At 36.0% G+C, this 20582-nt stretch overlaps 1 long non-coding RNA gene across 13 annotated transcripts in view; it reads right to left on the bottom strand.

Moving 5' to 3' along the window:
* Positions 1-20582, bottom strand: part of LOC112678721 (uncharacterized) — a 290591-nt gene that overhangs the window by 175236 nt on the left and 94773 nt on the right. The window contains exons 3-4 of one of the 13 annotated variants that reach the window (XR_003147808.3): positions 8804-8882; positions 8291-8413 (exon numbers count right to left, since the gene is read on the bottom strand). The exons of 11 other annotated variants lie outside the window; for them this stretch is intronic. This is a non-coding gene — a long non-coding RNA (uncharacterized LOC112678721). The remainder of the gene's footprint in view (positions 1-8290; positions 8414-8803; positions 8883-20582) is intronic. One more of the 13 variants, XR_007408011.1, reaches the window with a different exon arrangement.

Raw genomic sequence — 20582 nt, 5'->3', positions numbered from 1 at the left:
AAAAAATAATCTAGGCAAAGTCTATCAGTCTCCTTGACTAGAGGTGATGAAGCTAGAAGTCTGTGAAGGCCAAGGCAGTTATAATTCTTGGGCACCAAAAACATAATCCATAAAAGAAATAATTGATAAGCTGGACTTCATTAAAATTAAAAACTACTGCTCTGAGAAAGACAAGGTCAAGAGAATGAGAAGATGCCACAGATTGGAAGGAAATATTTGCAAGAAACACATCTGATGAAGGACTGTTAATCCAAAATATATAAATAATTCTTAAAAGTCAATGGTAAGAAAATAAACAACCTAATTAAAGAATGGGACAAAGACCCTAAGAGACACCTCACAAAATAAGATTTATAGAGGGCAAATAAACACATAAATAGATGCACCACATCATATTTCATCAGGAAAATGCAAATCAAAATGAAATACCATGGCATACCTATTACAATGGTCACAATCTAGAACTTCGATAACACGAAGTGCTGGTCAGGATGTGGAGTAACAAAAGCACTCATTTACTGCTGGTGGGAATGCAAAATGGTACAGCCACTTTGGAAGGTAGTTTGGTGGTTTCCTACAACACTAAACGTATTCTTACCATATGATCAAATGAGAAAACTTTCTAGTTATCAAAATGGATTGAAAAGTTGTGTCCACATGAAAACCTGCCCTTGGATGTTTACAGCAGTTTTATTCATAAAGTGCATTCCAACAATGAAATACACAGGGCTGCAAAGAAATGAGTTATCAAGCCATGAAAAGTCACGGATGAATCTTACCCAGGTATTACTAAGTGAAAAAGCCAGTCTGAGAAGGCTACATGCTGATGACTTCAACTATATGACATTCTGGAGAACAGAAAACTATGGAGACAATAAACAAAATCAGTGGTTGGCAGGAGTTCGGGATTGAGGGTGGGATGAAAAGGCACAGCACAGATGATTTTTACATAATGAAATATTCTCATAATTCTGTAATGATGAACATGCCATTATACATTTGTGCAAGCCCATGGAATGTATAGCACCAAGTATGAACCGTAATATAAATTATAGACTTTGGGTGATTATGATGTATCAGTGTAGGTTCATCAGTTATAACAAAGGTACCACTTTGGCAGGGGATGTGGCTAGTATGGGAGGCTATACTTGTGTGAGAACAGGGTGAATATGGAAAATCTCTGTGCCTTCTCAATTTTGCTGTGAACTTTAAACTGTTCTTAAAAATAAAGTCTTAATAAAATAAAGTTCAAGTGCAGAAAAATAAAATGAAATGAAAATCTATCTAAAACTAACATAGATGTAGGGATTAGAAGCAAGTACTTTTAAAAAGCTATTAAAGCTGTATACTATGTGTTCGAGAAGCCGGAGGAAAGATTGATGATGCTACAAAGATATGGAACACACACACACACACACACACACACACACACACATAACATATAAACATATAAAACATAAAAAACATATAAAACATATATATATATATATAAAAGTTCAATAAAACTTGCAGTGATGAAAAGTTCAATATGGGGAATAAAAAATAACACTAGTTGGATTTGACATCACAGAAGAAAGAATTAGTGTATCTGAAGATGTAATAAAAGCTATTTAAAAAGAAGCAAAATGTTAAAAAAAACTAAAAAGAATAGATCATAAACAAAGCATCATGGAGTTTTGAGACAACTTCAAATGGCCAAATATACACAATTTGAGTTTCCAAATGAAAGGAGAGAGGGAGAGAGCAAAAAGAATTGAATAAAAAACAGCTAATTTTTTTCAAATTGGGTAAAAACTATAAACCCAAACATCAAGAAACTCAACAAAATCTAAGCACAAGAGTTATGAAGAAAGCTACTACAAGGCATATCACAATCAAATTGCTTAAAACCAGTGATAAAAGTAGCCACAGTAAAAGAACACATTACCATTGGAAAATAATTCTCAATAGATCTCTCACATCTCTTCATACCTTATAAACTAGGTATTAACTGCCCTTTATTATAGACTATTTTAAAAATGTTCATATGGTTAAAAGCTTTGTCTCCATCCAGACGAAAGCAAAGTCATGCTTAATACTCATTATAAAAGAGCTGGATTCCCTAAGTGCCTCCACTAAAGCACAGTACATTGCATGTGTGGCTGTCATTTCTTTCTTCACATCACCTGTGCCAACTGAGGTGCATGTGCTGGCACAAAGATGCTGATAATCTGGTTACTGCTATTACAATGAACAATAAATTGTTCTGGGTCTCTGACACATGAACCTCATCTTTTCTAAGAGTATCTCAAAGGAAATATAACTGGTCCAACACGTTAGCTTCTAAGTTGGGTAAAATCTCAGACCCTTCACAGTTCTTGACAATTTTGTGGTATGGCTGGAATGTTGACAGAGATGTAGTTTTCTGGAAAAGGAAGGTTGACAATTTCATGGGCCATTTATCCAGATTTAAGGGAAGACCAGGAAATCGAGTAACAAATATATTGACCACATTACACAGTTAATTGGGCAATAAATGCTCTTCCATGTTATTGCCTGCCAATGAGAGGGCAATTGAAGATGTGGTTGAAAGCTGAGTACCAGGAATTAGAGTAAAAACCGGCAGCCCAAATGGTGCCCTGACCCTCTCCTCCAGGTGAGTTCTCGTTAATTTGGCAGTCAGTGTCAGGTATGCACACTTTAACAACTAGTATTTAGGTTCAATCTGGGTAGACCAAAGATTTGGCCTTTTTATTAAGAGTTACAGAGATGTGCCAGTACACTTGGAATGAAAGGAGGGAAATTAGTGATCACTATGTGTTAACCAGGCAAAAAGTTAGCAGACTGGCTGGTCCTATTAGGAGATTGGGCAGGGGGTGGGGGGGTGCCCATAATGTTTGTTAAAGAATAGCAACAAACACATCATTTTATGGTTCAGCTTGTCCTGCAGTCTGTGTGCCAATTTTAGATCCACTTGGGGATGACAATGAAAGTTTGAGAGCTGTTGTTTTCCCCAGTGGATGCTGGCTGTTATAAGAGTGTTTTGGCCTTTTGGACAGATTTCCCTAATACACACAAAGTTCCACAGAAAACCACACATGAGACATTGGGTAGTATTTGAGCCACTGCCATAGAATAGGTTTAGAAAACTCAGGAGAGAAACTGACTCAACAGAATCTACATAAATTCTTCTCATCTCTACTATCTAGAAAACTCTTCTAGGCTTTGTTAAAACCACATGAAAACCTAAGAGATGTCATCATGAAAATAGGGTAATAGAAACCACATATTACAGGGGATTCCTTAAAAAAACAAAAACAAAAACAAAAACAAAACAAAACATTGTCTCTGTGCAAATTAAATCAACTCAGACAAAAGGAGAAAAATCCTGGGCCCCACCCATCCTGAATGCCAGGCTGTGGCTGTGGCTGCAGAATTAAGAGGTTTCCAAAGCTGAAATAAATGGTATCTACACTGGAAGCTTTGTTTCCTAATAGAGCTTTGGTTTGAGTGAAAATACTGTAACTTCAGTTGGTTGAGCTGCCCCACAGGAATCCAAAAGTATACATGCCTTCTTTCCTGGTGTGGGGCTGTCCTCCCCCTCTCTCTAACATATGATCCCTCCCTTCCCTACTATTACAAAAACAATGTGTTAAAAGAAAAAGATGACTAAGGGTGGTGCTAATATCTCCCTATCCCCAAGAACAGTGATGACCATATGCACCTGTCCAATTATACTCCAGAAATCTGGGGAAAAGGAGGGCTCAAACTCTTACAGCTTTCTTCAATATAAGCCCAAATCATCATTCTACCCTGTTCCTATGGTTTGGACAAACTTCATTGTGGAGGTTTGGACATTTTGCAGTGGAAGATAGAATTTGAAGTACCTTTGTGACATGACTTATTGGACTGATTGTAGTTTCTACCACTTAATGTACGATTCATATCACTCACACTTCTTTATCCAACAAATGTTAGAGGGGATTCTGAAACTCTAAAACTTCTAGAAAAAATATAGGCGAAAACTTAGGTGACCTGGAGTGAGGCAGATTTTTTTTTTTTTTTTTTTTTTTTTTTAGATTTCATGCCAAAGTATGAGCTATAAATGGAAAAGAGAAAATAAATTGGGCTTTATCAAAATTAAGAATCCCTGCTCTTGGGCAGCCCAAGTGCCTCAGTGGTTTAGCGCTGCCTTGGGCCTAGGGCCTGATCCTGGAGACGTGGGATTGAGTCCCACGTCGGGCTCCCTGCATGGAGTCTGCTTCTCCTCTGCCTGTGTCTCTACCTCTCTCTCTCTGTGTCTCTCATGAATAAATAAACAAAATCTTAAAAAAAAAAAGAGGGAAAAGACAAGCCACAGAAGAGAAATATTTGCAGATCCCATATGATGGACTTGTATACAGAGTATGTAAAGAACTCTCTAAATTCAACAGTAAAAAAAACAAACAACCCAATTTTTAAAATATAGAAGAGATTTGAACTTTACCAAAGAAGAGACATTGATGGCAAATAAACATGAAGAAAGCCTAATGTCCTTAATCATTGGGGGCATGAAAATTAAAATCACAAGTGGAAACCATTTCACACCTATTACAATATCTGAAATGCAAAATACTGAGCAAAGTATTTGTAAGGATGTAGAACAATGGGAACTCTCACACTGCTGGTGAGAATGTAAAATATATGTTCATACAGAGTCTTATATGCGAATGTTCATAACAACTTTATCTATAATAGCCTCAAACTGGACACTGGAAACAACCCAAACTCAGGTGAATAGATCATCTCAGGTGAATGAATAAATAATAGTATATTATCAGCAATACTGCTCAATAATAAAAGAAGACACTATCAGTGCAAGCAACATAAGAAAAATCTCTAATTATTACAATGAATGGAAGAAGTCAGACAAAAAAGAACGTCTATTATATGATAACAGTTGTATAGATTCTAGTAAATACAAACTAATTTCTATTGATGGAATCTATGGTTCCCTTGAAGTGGGAGACAGGAAGGGACAACAAAGGATGGTTTTTATAAGGGGCCGCATGGAATCTTTTGGTGGTAATACTTAGATTCACTATCTTGATTGTTTGGGGTAATGTTTTTTTTTTTGTTTTTTTTTTTTTTTTTTTATGATAGTCACACACACACACACACACACAGAGAGAGAGAGAGAGGCAGAGACACAGGCAGAGGGAGAAGCAGGCTCCATGCACCGGGAGCCCGACGTGGGATTCGATCCCGGGTCTCCAGGATCGCGCCCCGGGCCAAAGGCAGGCGCCAAACCGCTGCAGCCACCCAGGGATCCCGGGGTAATGGTTTTATAGGTGTTATATTTATGTCAAATTTATCAAATTGTATACTTTAAATATGTAAAGTTTATTTTATGTCAATTATACCTCAATGATTTAAAAAATTTAGAAGAATACTCATTTGTCCCTGCCTTCTTACCTTGGTTAATTTTCTCTAATCTTTTTTTCCTAATGATTAATCAAAGACTGGGGCTACAATATGTATGGGTAATAAAGTTATCATTTTAGAACATCTATTATCTGTATTTCAGGCACTTCATCCAAGGACTTTACACACTTGGTCCTATTTTTATCCTCATAAGACTGTATTTAGGTCAGTTTTACAAAATTGAGTCTGGGTTCTAATGAACCTAACCATCCTAGATTTTTTTTTTCCAGTCTCAAGATAACTAATTTACTATTATCTTGCCTTCTCTCTCATTAAACTTCCAACCCTTGCACACTCTTCCACCCACACGCAGAGCAAACAGCTGTGCCTATTACATCATTGTCACTGACCACTTAGATTGAGACTCTCTAATCTTGCCTCCCAAATCTCCTAACTTACCTGCATCCATATCTATACCTATATTCTATATCACTGTCCTTACCAATTAAAAAACATAGGTTTTATTGAAGGCCAACTCCCTACTTTCCTCCTGTATCTCATTTCCTGTTACTTTTTTTAAGGGCTTGCCTTTTATACTTCCTGCCTCTACCATCCACATCCTCCAACTGCTTTTTGTGGATCATTCCTATCAATGTGCAGAGTCGTCCAACATATTAAAAACAAACAAACAAACTTACCTTGGGTGCCACATTCACCTGACCATTTTCTGTTAATCATTATAGTGAAACTTTAAAAAGTTGTCTCTATTCTTTCTGTACTGCTTATTCATCTCTCATTTCTTTCACTACTTCTTCACCTTCCCGTCATTCTTATGTTCTCTCCAATTTATCTTCCTTCTTCATTTTACCTCAGACTGCTCTTGGCAAGGGTACCAGTGATCTCCATGTCATCAGTTTCACAGCCACTTCTGTCTTCATCTCACTGACTTCTAAGTAATGCCACCCAGTGCAAACCATTCTCCTTCTCTTTGAAATTCTTTACGAGGCTCCCATAGCATGAATGCCCCATGTTCCTCCTATCCTATGTGCTAATTTTTCTCAGGCTCATTTCCTGCCCTTTTTTAACTTTATCCTTCAGAGAATCTCAGGACCTTTTTCTCTATCTACACATTATCTGCCTAAGTGATACTCTTCAGGCCCTGGCTATAAACCCATTTTTATGCTGATGATATTCAAGATTTTATGCTCTCCATAACTCTTCCCTTAGGTCACAAAATGTATATACAAGTGCCTGCTTAGCATCTGTATTTGAATGTTGTACAGGTGCTTCAAATTTAACATGTTTGCAACAGAATTTTTTCTTATTTTAATCCTCTGTCCCAGCTCCCCTCATCTTCTCCAGAATTGCCCACCATGGTAAATTACACCAAGTCCTATTTAGTGGTTCAACCCCCAAACTTTTTGCTTGACTCTTCCATTCCTTCATCCCCATATATGATACATTAGTATTTCTGACTAATTCTACCATTTAGTAGTTCTCCAAATACACCCTGACTACAACTGCTTGTCTCCATCTCTACTATCAACACTAAGGTACCACCACCCTCACTTTTCACCTTGACTAATGCAACAGGTTTTTCCCAATTTCACATCTTCAACTATTACCCTCTGATAATCAGTTTCCTACACAGTAAACAGTGATCTTTTAAAAAATGTAAATCAGGTTATGCTATTCTGAATGACTTCCAAGGACTTTCCTCAAGTCCTCTGCATTAGCTGTCTCTCTGCATGAAAAACTCCTTCTAGTTACATGAATATTTCTCTCTCATTTAAAGTCTCAAATTTTATGCCACAACCACAGAGAAACTTTCAATAAAACCTAAATCACTTTCTATCACATTACCTTGACTTATTTTCTCCATGATACTTCCAACTATCAAGAGTCTTACTTATTATTTTTTATATATTATTTATTTCATATTATTTTTCTGTATTTCTTCTATCTGAAGCTATGTTACATGAACATGTTTCCCTGTAAACAAAGAGCTCAGGCAATAGGAACATTAGAACTTTAGAAGTTAGTTATTAAGTCAATATCCTTTATAGACTTGATAATATGATTCAGTTATATCTCTCAACTCTTGGCTTCATTATTTCCTTCTGAACATACTGTCAAAATAGGTCTTTAATGTCTGGTAGGAGCAGCTTGAACTGACTTAAAATGGAAAGAAAAACAACTAAGATTCTTAATCCTTGTTCTCCCGAAGGACTATGATTTACTCTTCTTTTTCATTTCTTTTTTCCATACTCAATCTGTTTATTCTTATCTCTAAAGAGTAAAATTTCCCTTCATATTAGGTTGAAAAATCATAATGACTTTTTTGGGAGGATAAAAATATATGCATACCACATTTTCACTGAAAACAGAACATTACCCAAGAAATACTAGTTTACATTTTTGCTTTCTGAAAGTATTTTTAGCAGCAAATGGGCCTGAACTGAAATGCATTTCTCAGATGACAAAGAAAAAGTTAACATATAGATTTTGCTATATCCTAATGAAATGTTCAAATAACTGTCTGTTTCGAAAAAGAGAGAATGAGTTTAGAGAATGAGTACATTTTTTCCCTGATCTCCCTTCTCCCCTTCTTCAAGCTCCACTCTCTCCCCAACATTTTTATTAGGGTTATTAAAAGGGCAGCTAGTGGGTCAAAATAGAAAAAAAAAAACAAAACTTTGTCTAAAGACTAGGTTGATGATGTCAGTAATTAACAAAAGGCTTTCAAATAACTAAACATCTTCCTTCTGTTATATAAGTCATCTGAGATTTCTTACAAGGGAAGAAATTTATACCTGCTTCGATTATACTCATTTTTAATAACTTTCTTTATGATTGTTGCATTATAATTATTTCTTGAAATATCAGACATAAGGGGAGAAATTTATACCTGCTTCCATTATACTCTTTGAATAACATTTTTATATGATGGACTGCTGCATTATAATTATCTCTTGACATATCAGACATGCCCACTCAACGGTGAGTTCCTCCAGGTCAAGGGAACTGTAACCTAGAACATCAGAAGTGTTCAGTAAATAATTCAGCATACACATGAGTACTGAATTTTAACCTAAAATATATTATTTTTTGCTTCTCTTTATCCTCAGATAAGAGATTTATACTGTCAGCCACTTGGCTTCCTGATCATCTGTATTATCAACTATGAAGACTTAGGGTAAGAAGATGGAATTACTAGAAAAACTAACAGAATCATATTCATCTGATCAGTTCCTGCCATATTATTTCAATCTGAATCAATATTAATCATTGAATTTTGACACAAGGAGAAATCATATGTTCATAAGAAATCTTTACATATGTTGTGACATTTCTAGGGCATTAAACAATGAATTCCAAAAAGAAAATTGCATTTTAAAGAAATAGAGTATCTTGAGCTTACCTTTGTAATGCCACTATGAAATCTATGGAATATGCTATCACTATTATCAAATGTAAATTGAGCATTTTAAGTTGAATTTCTGGGGGAAAAAAGAAAAGAGGCTATAGTTATGAGCTCCCTCCATTCAGGCACCTTTGAAGATACAAGAAAAAAGGGATCATTAGCATAATTTTTAATCAGGGCTATATCAGTGGGGAGATCTAAATACATACTTTATATACTTTAAAAAATATTGTATTTATTTATTCATTAGAGACACAGGGAGAGGCAGAGACACAGGCAGAGGGAGAAGCAGGCTCCATGCAGGGATCCTGATGTGGGACTCGGTCCCAGCACCCTGGGATCACAACCTGAGCCAAAAGCAGATGCTCAACCATTCAGCCACCCAGGCGTCCCTTATATACATTTTATAAAAGGTTTGAGGCCCAATGGCTGTTATGGTCTCTTCTGCTGGAAAAGGAATGGGTAGGGTATAATAATTAAATAGAATTTGTTATTATTTCTAGATGTATACATATCAATTAAATGTGCACATAGGAATCATAATGACTTTTATAAGATACATTTGAATACTAAAGAGAATTATGATATAACTATGATTGAAAAATTAGGACAACAAATATTATTATTATTTTTTAAAATATTTTATTTATTTGACAGAGGAAGAGAGCACAAGACAGGGGAGAGGGAGAAGCAGGCTCTCCGCTGAGCAGGGAACCTGATGTGAACCCATGACCCCAGGATCATGACCTGAGCCAAAGGCAGACGCTCAACTAACTGAGACACCCAGGTGCCCCAGAACAAAAAATATTATATTAAAGATACATACATGGGCAGCCCGGGTGGCTCAGCGATTTAGTGCCACCTTCCTCCCAGGGCGTGATCCTGAAGACCCGGGATTGAGTCCCACGTCAGGCTTCCTGCATGGACCCGGCTTCTCCCTCTGCCTGTGTCTCTGCCTTTCTCTCTCTGCGTCTCTCATGAATAAATAAATCAAATATTTAAAAAAGAAAAAAGATACATACATACACCCACATTGATCTCAACTAAGTAAAATCTGCATATGAAGAAGTAAATATTTCAAAAGTTAATGATTTCTTTTTCAGGGAGAAGAGGCTGATGGGATTGTGGAAGTTTTGGTCTCACTATATAATTTACTATATTTTCCATTTATTAAATAAAATTATGTATATTTTATAATGAGAAAAAATAATTATAAAGAGTAGTATGCCTCCAAATTAAACATATTACAAATTATCTACCATGACAAATTATGCATGAGGTATGAACATAACTAAATTCTTTTAAATAAACTTTATTGGATGGATGTCATGTGCTACATGAGAAAAGTAATAATTATAGACACATGACTTAATTTATTCACATCTACTGAGTAATATGGTCTCATGGAGCTCACACTTCAGTGGGGAATAACATAAAAATATAACTATACTTTCCAATCAATAACTAATACTTCTAAAAACTCAGGAGTAAGATGACATATATTAAAAGTCCTCAGTACTATTGAATGCTATGATTGAGTTAGCAGTCATTAGAGGGTTGCTACTAAATGACAGTCAGAAATTCTATATCTTCCGTTGCTAGGGTCATCTTCAGGCCATCCACACCTGCCATCTTTCTTTGTGAAGGGGTAACTCAAGAAGGATGTTTTCTTGAGAAAGTTGCCTGTATTTAACCAAAGGCACTTCAGTTATTCTTTATTCCCATAGATGAATCGTAGCCTCAACTGATAGCTTGGGTAGCCTGGTCTTCTCTGTGGGATTGGGGTGTGGGTACAGGGAGTAAACTGAAGAGTTTTCCAGCAAAGTATGTTTAGTAGCATGTTTAACCAGTTTCTTTGGCAATTTGAGGTCTTAAATCAAGTGTATGGGAAGGAATATATTTGCTCAAATCTATGGATTAAAGGTTTTAAAGACCCTTGGGTTAAAGGTCTAACTTCATTGACCTTTGTCTCTTAGCTCATTACTCTTTTTTCCTTCTTTTCCACTGGGGAAAAAAATGCAGTCTGATGTGTTGAGGATATCATATTTGTGGAATGGAAATAACAGGCTTCTGATACAGATGCTATTAACTATAGCTAGTAATAGGCCAATAAAAAATAGCGAAAATATTGGCTATTAACATTTTTTTGCCTGAAACAATGACTGTGGATCTCAGATTAATTAATTAAATGCATGTGGACCTCAGATTAATTACACCTCACATTTATATTTTGTTTTACAAAGTAACACATGTGCATAAAGTACAAGAAAGGGATATGACACCTATTACCTTGCCACCAGAGAAAGCCTATGAGTATTTGTTTGGTATCTTTTCTATATACACTCACATAGAAAACCATAAATCTAAACTTTTAAATAAAATTTTGATCTATATGTATCGTTCAATAAATTATCTTTTTAATTTAGCACTGTCACTGAATATTAATTTACAAAGGCTGTTTTTGTTGATGTAGAATTCTGTTTTATACATGTACCATCACAACTTTACTAAATGCCTCTTTGCGGGCATTTATATCATTTGTTTTCTTTTTTCTGAAAGTGTTGCCATGAATATCCTCGTAAATTTTTTCTGTACTTCAATTATTTTTTTCCAATAACGTATTAAAAGTTAGGTTACAGGGCAGCCTGGGTGGCTCAGCAGTTTAGCCCAGGGCCTGATCCTGGAGACCCGGGATCGAGTCCCACGTCGGGCTCCCTGCATGGAGCCTGCTTCTCCCTCTGCCTGTGTCTCTGCCTTTCTCTCTCTCTGTGCCTCTCATGAATAAATAAATAAAATCTTAAAAAAAAAAAAGTTAGGTTACAAATGAGAATTTTATGTCCAAATTTCCTTCCAGAAAATTTAAAGTAACACAGAACTTCATTTGCATGTGTGACAGTATCCAGGCTCTTCTTCATTACCAGATCTTGACAATACAGAATCTTTGAAAGTTTTAAGTATCTTTACTAATACACTTGAGTGGCATACCATTTTAGTTTGCATTTTTATTATAAAAGATGCCAAACACTCTTATACTTAATGGCTATTTGTTTTTCTTCCTCTGGGAATTACTTATGCGTATTAATTCGCTAAGCATTGTTAAAGTTTTTTTTAAAGATTTTATTTATTTATTCATGAGAGACACAGAGAGAGAGAGAGAGGTAAAGACACAGGCAGAGGGAGAAGTAGGCTCCATGGAGGGAGCCTGATGTGGGACTCGGCCCCAGAACTCCAGGATCACGCCCTGAGCCAAAGACAAACGCTCAACCGCTGAGCCACCAAGGCGTCCCAAGTTTTAATCAGCCAAAGACCACCAGGTATATATTTAAAGTCTGACAGAATCATATTTATTGATCTGTTGCAGCAAAGGAGGGCACTCAGGAGGAACTATGGAATGACACATGCTGAGAGCAGGGAAGCATCTTTTGTAAGGTCTTGGTTACTACTGAATGATTCAGCAGTGTGTCTAAGGTAAGAGGGCACGAGTTGTGATTAGATGCTGCTTTTAAGAGTGATTAAGAGAAGCAAGGGTTAACTATGAATTGCGTGCTGTCACAAAGTGACAGCATTTTAGCAATTAGATGTCCCCAGTAATAGATGAGAAAAACAAGAACTTGTGGGAGCATCACTGATAATAAGCAAGCAGAAGTCATCCAAGGAGAGGTTTTGTTATGGCATCTTACTGCATGGCCTTCGGGAAACGTTTTCCATCAATTTGGAGACTACCTTTTTCTGCGTCCAGCATCCTACCTGGCTTGATTAATGGCAGCGCTACCTTTTCCTTTTCCTTTTCCAGTCTGGCTGATATTTATTTGTGGAGTCCCAGACAGGTTTTTACACTTTCAAAGTAGAGTTTACCAAAGTTTAGGCTGTGTATGTTATTGGTTAATGGTGCAGAATTTACACATTCTTGAGTTGGAGGCGTGGCATGTCTCCTTACCGACTGTGTAGTTTTAGAGAAGATATTTTAATCTGTTAGGTCTCAGTATTCATATCTGTAAGAAGGAACTACCACACTACTATTACTATCTATCCCGTAGGACTACTGAGAAAATTAAACATAATTATTTTTATAAAACACTTATCAAAATGTCTGGTATCAGGTAACTGCTCAAAAAGAAGAGCAACTAAAAGGGTATGTTTAATAAGGGTTTTTTGTAAACTAACTGATGGACATAATAAACAAAAAGATCATGATTAGTATGATTATATGCATGTGCCTATATGAGAATTGAAGGCTATCTGTCTGTGTGGAAGTTGCTAATGAATATTCTATGAATTGGCAATTTGTTTTTTGTTGAATGATCCCAGATATCTCCAAAGGAAAGAGGAGCACAAGTTAATAAATTTAAATAATCTTAGAGGCAGAACTCTCCTATTAGCCTAACAGTAAAGCTGAAGACATCAGTGAGAAACAGACACAGGCATTGCAGTCTAGTAGGTTGTAGTTCCTATTAAAGAAACAAGAATTTCCAGAATGCTCTCTGGGAGCAGAGTGAGGTTCTATCTCCATGGCTCTGGATATAACTTAATGCACTTAAAATTTTGAGTATACACACACTAATGAGAAAAGAGATATTTCAGAGAAAAGATTAGTAAATTGAAAGGCAGAGGTATACCAGAAAGGAAGAAAACATTGAGGGGGCAGGTGTTAAAATGCTAATCATCAGGTTCAAAGAGGGAAACATCTCAGAAGAGGAGGAATATCAATCTAACAGGATAGGGAAGACACACAAAAACCCAAGTCGATGTGGACTCCGGGCAAAGTAATGGCAGGCAGGTGGGGTAGGATCAAATGCACTGACACAGTCCAGGTTAAGTACAGACACAGTCAGTCTGCCCCAAGCTATGATGTACAGTGGTCTGGATGTGAAGAAACTGTGCACTCTGTGCTAGAAAAAAAAGTTACTAAATCCAGTCAATAAAACAGCTGAGAGGCTACCTAGGGGGTCCTAGAAAAAAATCTCTGCAGTGGCTAATACAAACCGACTATTCTGGCTGCCAATCCAACACATGACAATGGGGAGATAGTGGCCTCAGTGACTTAAACACTGCAAATCACTGAGGAAACCAAGTTAATGAATGCAACAATCAATCTGCTATCGTCATGTGGCAACAGGGACACACAGTCTTGCTGCCAACTGAACAAAACATAGAAAACGTTAGACAAGTTGTGGATAAAGAACTGTGTATAAGTAAAATTTAGATATATTGCCTTTTTCAATAACTGGACAAGTCATAAAAAAAACCTAAATAAAAATGATGCCATTAATATGGGATATCTGGTCAACTTTACCCTGGACGAGCTTATTTAAAAGTTCTATTTTTAAAATTGAATAGGTCAACCTTTCTCAACAGTGAGTCATTGGCAGAACCAAATTTAGCTAAATTCAGGCCACTGAACACCTGCTCTCATAATGTCTTTTTTACAGGATTGCAGAGAAGGGGTTGAGTTCTTGTTTTTAACCCCAAATTTATCCTTCTTTCTTATATGACTTTTTTTTTTTTTTTGGTAAAGCTAAGAATATTTTAATGGAAGAAAAACTACTCTATCTTAAAACAGGTCAAAAGAGACAATAGAGTTCCAGAATCAGTTTCATTGTAAAAATTTAAACTGACCTTTTGTTTTGTCCTGACAAACTGTAACAACATCATACTATTTTGAACATTCTTCCTTTGCCCCATCTGACCTTTGATACCAACACAAGCATTATTTGCCTTGAGCAGCCAGGGAACAACTGTTCAAACCTTAGTTATAGATTTCTGAAAATTTTCACCATGCTATTTTCAATTATTTGCAAAAGAGTGCTAGGCAAATATTCCTTAGAGATGTTATATATACAAATACATATAGTGTATATAAAATTATTCTCTAAGAAATATATATGTACATATATATGAATATATATGAATATATATGAATATATATGTGTGTATATATGTATATATATGTGCATATGTATGCTGGTATGTGTGTGTGTTTGGCATATAACATACACAGAAGATTTAGGATACATTTGGAAGACATAAAATTCACTAATTTGACATAAAAATTTCATTGGCAAAATTCAATGTCAAGCCAATTAAAAATACACTAGAAGATTTCCTAAGCTAGGAAAAAAAGCAACTTCATTTCAATAATGATATATTTTTATATTATATGTATAAATCATATAATAGATTTAACACTCCAAAAATCATTTCATGAATTGTTTCACCCTGCTGTGACCTACACAAAGTCATAATGAAAAAAAAAAAATCACTGTTTATAGGGGCACCTGGGTGGCTCAGTTGGTTAAGCATTTTCCTTTGGCCCAAGTCATGATCCCCGGGTCCTGGTATCAAGCCCCAGGATCTAGGCCCACATCAAGCTCCCTGTCAAGCAGGAAGTCTGCTTCTCTCTCTGCTCTCCCTCTCCAACCTACCCCCACACCCCCAGCTAGTAAGCTCTCTTTTTAAATAATTAAATAAAATCTTTGAAAAATAAAAAGAAATTAAAAAATAAAAATAATTGTGTTTAGAAAGTAAAATCACAAATACTCATTTAAGTGTGAGACATCTGCTTTAATTTTGAAAGCTTTGTAATTCAACGAATGAAATAAGATATTCATATCATACTGGTCTTTTCAGAGCATAAAAAATAATCTGAAAAACATTTTTCTTAGATTTTGGATAAAATGAAGGATTTCTATCCCATGAGCCAAAGTAGGTGGAATGAAAACAAAAATAAAATATAATAAATGAAAAGTGACAACATATATTTAATTTGTTGATTCTGCTATAATAAGCACACTCAACACTGACCCTTTTTTTAAGATTTTATTTATTTGAGAGAGAGCACAAGATGGGGGAGGAGCAGAGGGAAAGGGAGAAGCAGACTCCCTGCTGAGCAGGAGCCCAACCTGGGGCTCAATTCCAGGACCCTGGGATCATGACCTGAGCCAAAGGCAGCAGACACTCAACCACTGAAACACCCAGGTGCCCCTGCATTTGTTTTTTTTCCATCAGACTTACATCATGTAGCATAACTCTCTCAAGGTCCATTCATGTCACAAATGGCAAGATATCATTCTTTTTTTTTTTTTTTTGGTTGACATTTATGGCCTTCATGAATTATGGCCTTTATTTTTTTGAGGTATATTCCCTCTACACCCACTTTGTTGAGAGTTTTTATCATAAATGAGTTGAATTTTGTCAAATGCTTTTTCTGCATCTATGGGGATGATCATATGATTTTTATCCTTCGTTTTGCTAATGTGGTGTGTCAGATTGATTGGTTTGTTGCTACGGAATGCTACTTGCACCCCAGGAATAAATCCTACATGATCTGGATGTATGAGCCTTTTAATGTATTATTGAATTTGGTTTACTAATATTTTGTTGAGAATTTTTGCATTTATTGTTAATCAGGGATATTGGCCTATAGTTTTCTTTCTTTGTGGTATCTTTGTGTGTTTTTAATATCAGAGTAATACTGACCTCATAAAATAATTTTGAAAACATTCCTTCCTCTTCAATTTTTCTGGAAGAGTTTGAGGAGGATAAGTAATACATTTTTGAATGTTTAGTAGAATTCACCAGTGAAGCCATATATGATCCTGGATTTTTATTTGTTGAGAGGTTTTTGATTGCTGATTCAAACTCCTTACTAGTAACCAGTATAATCAGATTTACTATTTCTTCATGATTTGCTCTTACTAGTAATCAGTATATTCAGATTTACCATTTCTTCATGATGCAGTCTTGGAAGGTTGAATGTTTCTAGGACTTAGTCCATTTCTTCTACATTGTCCATTTTGTTGTTCAACTTGCATATTATTGTTAATAGCAGTCTCTTACGATCCTTTGTATTCCTCTGGTGTCGACTGTAACTTTTTCTGTTTCATTTCTGATTTTATTTATTTGCGTCTTCTCTTTTTTTTTTTCTTGGTGAGTATAGTTAAGGGCTTATTAATTTTGTTTATTTTTTCAAAGAACTAGTTCTTAGTTTCATTGATATTTTCTGTTGTTTTTTTAGTCTCTATTTTATTCATTTCCACCCTGATCTTATTTTTAAAAAGATTTGCTTATTTATTTGAGAGACAGAGAGAGAGAGAGAAAGAGGAGGAGGAGGAGGAGGAGGAGGAGGAGGAGAGGTGGAGGGAAGGGAAACAAGCAGACTCAGTGGAGTGGGGAGCCCTACTTGAAGCTTGATCTCACAACCCCAAGATCATGACCTGAGCTGAAATCAAGAGTCCAACGCTTAACTAACTGAGCCACTCAGATGCCCCTTCACTCTGATCATTTTATTTCCTTCCTTATTTCCTTCCTTCTGCTAACCTTAGGCTCAGTTTGCTCTTCTCTTTCTATTTCCCTATGGCAGAAAAAGGAGGTTATTTATTTGGGATATTTGTTACTATGGAACTTGAGCTTTCAACTTCCATTTTAGAACTGGTTTTATTGCAATTCACAAATTCTGGTAAATTGTGTTTGCATATTTGTCTCAAAAAAGTTTTTTTCTCCTTTAATCCATTGATCATTCAGGAAGTATTGTTTAATTTCCATGTGCTCACAAATTTTCCAGTTTTCTTCATTAGTTTTTAGTTTAATGTCATTGTGGTCAGGGAGATACTTGGTATGATTTCAATCTTCTTAAATTTACTAAGACTTGTTTTGTGGTGTGCCTGACTGGGTCTGCCCCTCTCGCTGCTTGTGTTCTCTCTTATTTTGTGGCCTAACATATGGTCTGCTCTAGAATATGTTCCATGTGCACTTGAGGAGAATGTGTATTTTGCTGTTGTTGGATAGAATGTTCTGTATATCTCTGTTAGGTTCATTTGTTCCAAATCCACTGTTTCCTTATTGATTCTCTGTCTGGATGATCTATCCACTGTTGAGAGTGAGGTATCAAAAAATGCAACACTCATTGTATTACTATTTATTTCCCCTTATAGCTCTGTTAGTTTTTCTTTATATATTTATGTCCCCCTATTTGATTGCATAAATATTATGATTGATATTCTTCTTGACTGACTGACCCCTTTATCAGTATATAGTGACCTTCTTTGCCTCTTTTTACCATTTTTAGTTTACAGTCTATTTTGTCTAATATAAATATAGCTATCCTTGCTCTCCTCTCTTCCTCCTCCTCCTTCTTTGGTTATCACTTAAAATGCTAACCAAAGATTAAAATGTCTTTTTCCTTCCTTTCACTCTCATTCTATATGTGTTTTTAAGAGTAAAGTGAGTTTCCTAAATAAGTGGATCTTATTTTTTTAATCCACTTAGTCATTCTCTAACTTTTGATTGGAAAACTTAATCTGTTTACATTTAAAGTAATTACTGATAGAAAAGGGTTTACTATTATCATTCTGTTGATTTATTTCTGGTTGTTCTGTAGATCTGTTGTTCCTTGTTTTGTATCCTGCTCTCTTTTTTGGTGTGTGTTTTCAAGTCTTTTAGCATCAGTATGCTTTGACTTCTTTAGTATATTCTTTTGTGTAATTACTACAGGATTTTTCCTTGTGGTTACCAAGGGGCTTAAATAAAATAAATTAAACTTATGACATACTATTTTAAATTGATAATAACTTCAGTAGAATTTATAAGCTTTATAATTTTAAATAGCCTGCCCCTTACATTTTAGGTTACTGTAGTTATAATTTACATTTTTTTAAAAGATTTTATTTATTTATTCATGATAGTCACAGAGAGAGAGAGAGAGAGAGAGAGGCAGAGACACAGGCAGAGGGAGAAGCAGGCTCCACGCAGGGAGCCCGACGTGGGATTCGATCCTGGGTCTCCAGGATCGCGCCCTGGGCCAAAGGCAGGTGCCAAACCGCTGTGCCACCCAGGGATCCCTAATTTACATGTTTTAATGTTGTATAATAATGGATATTCACAGTTATGATTATTTTTATATTATTTTAAAAATATTTTAGAGTTGGTAAGTAAATTATGTGCCACTATTACTGTATTACAGACTATGCCTATATATTTATCATTACCAGTAAGATTTATGCTTTTTGTGTTTTATGATGTTAATTAATGTTGTTCTACTTTCAATCTAATAACACCTTTTATTATTTCTCATAAGGCAGGTCTAGTGGTAATAAACTCCCTCAGCTTCTGTTTGTTCAGAAAAGTGTTTATCCTTTATTTCTGAGGACAGCTTTGCCAAGTATAGAATTCTTGCTTGACAATTATTTTCTTTCAATAGTTTGGACATGCCATTTTATTCTCCTGGCCTGAAAAGTTTCTGTTGAGAAATCCAATGACAATTTTATGGGGGTCCCTTTAGGTAAATTCTCTCTTTTCTCTTGATGCTCTTAAAGTTCTTTCATCTTTGACTTTTAACAATTTAATCATAATTTATCTTGATGTAGCTGTATTTAGTTTCAATTTATTTGAGGTCCTTTGGGCTTCATGGATGTGGATATCCTTCTTTCCCCAGGTGTAGGAAGTTTAAAGACATTAATCCTTTAAATATACTTTTTGTTCCTTTCTCTTTTTCTTCTCTTTCTGGAATTCTCAAAATGTAACTGTTGTTCCTTTTCATTGTACCATATAATTCCCATAGGCTTTCTTCACTCTTTTCATTCTTTTTCTTTCTTTCTTTTTTTTTTTATTTAAAGATTTTAGTTATTTATTTGGCACAGAGAGAGAACTAGAGAGAACAAGTGAGGAGGGAGAGGGAGAAGCAGGCTCCCAGCTGAGCAGGGAGCCCCTGTGGGGCTCAATCCCAGGACCCTGGAATCATGACCTGAACCCAAGGCAGATGCTTGATGACTGAGTCACCCAAGTGCCCATTTTTAATTTTTTTTTCATTTTGCCCCTCTGACTGGGTAGTTTCCAATGTTCTATCTTCCAGGTTTCTGAGTCTTTAGTCCACATGGTTGAATCTAACTTGAAACCCTCTCCTGAATTCTTCATTTCAATTATTGTATTTTTCAACTCTTGGATTTTTTTGTTTGTTTGATGGTTATATTAACTTGTCAGGTTTCTCGTTTTGTTCATGCATTGTTTTTTTTTTTTTAATTTTGTATAGTTGTTGTTGTTGTTGTTTGTAGTTCACTAAATTTCCTTAAGATGATTATTTTGAATTATATCAGGCTTGTAAATCTTTATGTCCTTAGAATCAGTTATTGGAGATTTATTTGTCTCCTTTGGTGGTATCATATTTGCCTGATTATTCATGAATCTTTATTTCTTACTTTGGTATCTGCACATGTGAGTAATTGGGCTCCTCTTCCAAATTTTACAGGTTTGCTTTGGCAGAGACAGTTCTTCACCAGTCAGCTTAGTTTGGGTTTCTGGATGTGTCTGCTGATAATGTCCTTGGGTGGACTGGACCTGCTACTTTGGTCTATATTTGGGTAAGGCAACTGTTCAAGCTCCAAGGACAATGATGAGAGGGTGTGCCCCTAGCTGAGAACAGTTGCATAGGACTGCTGGCGTGGTTTCCTACCCAAGTTTGACTATAGGATAGGCTTTGTGTTTCCCTGGATCCTCTGGTCAGGCTTACTACATGATCAGGACTGGGTACGTTATATTCAGTAATAGATGGGGCTATGGATTGGCTTCCTTCCCCTGGCAGAGCAACAGGATGAGATCAGGACCTGCCTTCTGTCCAGGTAAGAGAGCTGCAACATAGCCCCACCCTCTTGGATAGTATCTTTTAGCCTCATCTGACCAAAGGAGCTGGCAACTCCTGCAAGAAGCCCCAGGGTGCTTGAGCTAAGGGGAAGGCAGGTAAAACTGATCACTTGCAGAACAAAACCATTGGGCAGTTCAATCAGGG

Source organism: Canis lupus, chromosome 33 (assembly GCF_003254725.2).
Source record: "Canis lupus dingo isolate Sandy chromosome 33, ASM325472v2, whole genome shotgun sequence".
NCBI classification, from domain to species: Eukaryota; Metazoa; Chordata; class Mammalia; order Carnivora; family Canidae; genus Canis; species Canis lupus.
The sequence above is the reverse complement of the archived record's forward strand: the minus strand, read 5'-3'. Positions and strand labels throughout refer to the sequence as shown.